The following is a 3,882-nucleotide window of genomic DNA, read 5'->3' as shown; positions in this document are numbered from 1 at the left end:
GCTTCCCAGTTGGATGGCAAGACCTTTGGTCAAGTGATGAGCCCCAGCTGTGGCCCTGATGGGGGACAAAGGTGGCCCTGGTCTTGGGGGAAGACCCAGGTGGTCAGGGGTCTTGAGTTGAAGTAGGAGTGCTTGGAGGAGTGTCATTTTAGGGCTGGGACAAGGACGGTTGACAACAGGGGCGGTCGCTGTTACTGTTACCAGTGCTCCTTGGCAAACAACTGGCCTGGGTCAGGAAACAGATGGCCAATGCAAGGTAAGGAGAGTCTAACAGAGCCACCAGAGAGGCCCGGGCAAGGAGTAGGGAAACCGCAAGGATTAGCGCTGTAGCCTGAGGCTGGTCAGAGGGGCCTTGACCACCCAGACACTGGGGAGGAGGGAAGGGAGTCAACGAGACTGTGCAGAGAGCATTGCTAGCCTGGGGGACCTGGAGAAAGAAACACCCTCATCTCAATGTCCTCCCTCCCATCTCCTCCTGGGGCTTCCCATGGCCAAACCCAACAGGAAGGCAGGGGGCCAGGGAGCCCGTGGGTCCCAACCAGACAGGGCTGTGTTCCCGGGCAGAGAGCAGAGTGGGCGAAGGGTGGCCCCAGGCTGCAGACGTAAGACATCCAGCATAGATTCAAACGCCTGCCCTTTACGGGGCACGAGCTTACCTCCAGGCTCTGGGCGCGAACCTCGGGTCACAGAGCCCAGTGGGGGATGTGGAAAGCTTCATCTAATCAGGCAGTTTCCCAGTGGACAGGGCTTGCCACTGAGCTCCTCTTGGAAAGGTCAAGGGTAATGTATTCCTCCTCTTGAGACTCAAGGCACAGTCAAAGCCCATTCACATGGACCCCGCAGCATTTCAGGCTTGGAATAATTCAGACGGGAGTTCAACTGAAATTTATCTTTCCTGTATTTACACAGAAAGACCTTAAAAAGCTAGTCGATAGTGTAAACATGGATAATTATCATATATCAGGAGAGGCTTAACGCACCAAAAGAGGGAAAAAAAGAATTCTTCAGCACAGCAGCAGAACCCATTTCTGAAGACGGGGAAAAATTAAAAATTGTTCTTTTGAATAATCTAATTGCACCCACGGGATCCCATACTATCCTGAAGGTGATTCAGGTACAAGGCAGAGATCACATGGTTTCGTTTGGTCAGCGCCTGGAGAGGTTAATACTCAGCAATGGTGAACAGCAAGTGGGGTCACTCTGGGGTCAAAGTCAGCCTCTTTGCACGCAGAGGCAGCATGGGGTAGCAGTGGGGACGCAACATCCTTGGAGTTAACAGTTCTGGCATGGAATCTGCATGTCTCTTGGGTTCTTGGACCTTGCTGAGCCCGTATTTCCCCATCTGTGAAATGGGTGAGACAATACCCATCTCGTGCGCTTTCTCTAAGGATGGCCAAGTTCTGTGGTGACGGTCCTATGACCTAGTAGGGCCTGAGCTCCTAATTCCCTCTGCTGCACTGGTCCCTGGAGGCTCCCTGAGGACCGTCCAGGCTCCGCGTCCTGCACATCCGCCTGGGCCCTGCCCCAGCCTGAAGGCTGGCCGGAGAATGCCAGTTGGGCATTCAGAGGTTGCCGCCCCCTATTATTTGGTTCAGACTGACCCAGGTCCTCCCAGACCTTGAATCCAGTCTCTTGTTTCTGTCACGGCAAAGTCTCACCCTCTCAATCACACGGGCGGTGAGAGACTGTGGTGAGCTTTGGAACCAGACAGACACGGTTTTCAATCCCAGCTCTGCCATCACTTACAAAGGAGCAAGTCTCCTAACTTCTCTGAGCCCCTGGGCTCCAACGCTGCTTTGCAGGTGATGTCGAGCACCCGACACAGCCCTCGGTCATTACAGCCACTGGGTAACTGGCAGTTACTGTTGTTTGTGTAGTGTGTTCAGACAGTTCTGAGTTGGTCAGAAATCCGGCTTTGCTGTTGGGATGTTTCTGCTGATGGGAGGTTGCAGGCTGTTGGGACCATCTGCGGGTTTGCACATCATCCTTGTGCAGGGGCCGTGCTAATCTTCTCTGTATCGTTCCAATTTTAGCATACGCGGATGCCGAAGTGAGCACGAGATTCTGGCTGGTTTGGGGGGAACTGTGACGGTGGCGAGGCGGGGATGGTGGCTGTGGCGTGGCTGCAGTGGCCTGGAAGGAACCCCTGTCCGTTTTGCCCAAGCCTTGCTTTCAGGCAAGGACGCACTGAGCCCTCCAGAGACAGAACATTCCGAGGTCCCGCTCCACAGTCTCCATTTCCAAGGATGTGAGTGTGGTCCCAGGGCACGCGTCCTGGCCAGAGGAGCACAGGACACGCTCACGTCGTGACCTCCCCGCCGAAGAGATGAGTAATAAGGCTCAAGGCTTGCCCAAGGCACCATGGGAAAAGGCGTCCATCATCTTAATGGCCCTTCTCAGACGTCTGGCTTATCTGTGGCCTCTTCCTCATGAAACCCCCTCCCGCAAGCAGTCTATGTGAGCTATTCCTGGCATGCGCTGTGGCACAAAAGCGCGGTTCATCTTTTCAGGGAGACGTGGGGAGGTTGAAAGTCAAAGCCATTGGAACGAACCTTGGCTTTGGAGACTAGTCAAGTGCTTATTAGGCAAGTCCTCGCTCTCCTGGAGAAGAAGAGGAGCAGACAGAGTCTGGGGGGATTTGGCAACAAGGATGGAAAGGGAGCAAGATCTATGCAGTACGTACTGTCTCCTTAGGGAGGGCCGTGGTTATGGGGTGATTGCCTGGTTCTGGAGGGACTCACAGGCTCTAGCGTCAGCCAGGATGACCCAGGTGGGGGAGGGGGCCATGCTGGTCACTGTGCCGGGCGAGGTCTGCAGGGAGAGCAGGGGTGCAGCTTGGCTTGGCTTTGGAAGAGAAGTTTTCCTTCCCCTCAGGCCTCTGGCCACCGCCTTCAGGCACATAATGGTGACGGAGCAGCTAGGGCTGCTGGGAAGAGAAGCTTGGACTCAGGCTGGAGGGATCTCTACTCTTGCTTTACTCAGAGCCTGAGCCTCTTGGGGCCTCAGTGTCTCCAGGAGGACAACAGAGGTTCTACAAGCTTGCCTCTTTTCTCTCAAAATGGCGGGCTGGAAGCAGAGGTTGATGACAATGTCTCTTGAGAACAAAGCACTCCAAAACTTAGTGGCTCACAATAGCAATTTATGGTTTTCTTTCATGAGTTGACTGGGCTCAGGTAGGCGGTTTTTGATTGGGATGTCTCTTGTGGTTGCAGTAAGGTGGTGGCCAGAGCTGGAGGGCAGAGGCTCAGTTGGGCAGATGGTCCAACATGGCACGTCTGTGCCCCAGCTGGGCAGCTATCTTTCCACATGGTCTTGCTCTGTAGACTTCTTCCCCAGTATGGTGGTCTTGGGATAGTCCGACTTCTTGCATGGAGCCTGGCTCCTTCCAGATGCATGACCCAAGAGACCCTGGCAGAATTGCAAGGCTTTTTGTGACTTGGCCTCAGAAATACAGGTATCACTTCTGTCATATTCGACTCGTCAAAAGCTAGTCACAAGGCCAGCCCACCTTGATAGGGAAGGACTCTGCAAGTCAGTAAACACCAGGAGGCGGAACCATTTGGAGGCCATCTTTGGAGGCTGGCTACCACAGTCCCAAAAGGAAGGAGGACTACACAGGCCTGACCCTTCCATGCCCTGCCTCTGCAGCCACTGTCAGAAGCTGGAGTTGGGGGCCTCAGTCTAGAGTCCTGTCTAAGCTCCAGAATCAGGGCTGGCAAAGTGGGCAAAAGGAAGCCTACCCCCTTCTACTTGTCTCAAGTTCTTTTTACGAGGGACAAAGGCCTCTCTTCCTTAATGATGGACATGAGAAAAGTCACATCCCCTTTAGGAGAACAAACCCAAATCCCTAATTCCAGCATTCTGCTGTGGAAGTGAAGTCAT

The 3,882-nt window shown here is 54.1% G+C and overlaps 1 non-coding gene across 1 annotated transcript; it reads right to left on the bottom strand.

Annotated features, from left to right (window-relative positions):
- Positions 1-1,949: 1,949 nt before the first annotated feature.
- Positions 1,950-2,056, bottom strand: LOC125911964 (U6 spliceosomal RNA). The gene has a single exon (XR_007454542.1). It is a non-coding gene; the product is annotated as a U6 spliceosomal RNA (small nuclear RNA).
- Between the last annotated feature and the right edge of the window lie 1,826 nt (positions 2,057-3,882).

Source organism: Panthera uncia, assembly GCF_023721935.1.
Source record: "Panthera uncia isolate 11264 chromosome C1 unlocalized genomic scaffold, Puncia_PCG_1.0 HiC_scaffold_3, whole genome shotgun sequence".
Taxonomy (NCBI): Eukaryota; Metazoa; Chordata; class Mammalia; order Carnivora; family Felidae; genus Panthera; species Panthera uncia.
This window is presented reverse-complemented; position numbering and strand designations above follow the sequence as displayed.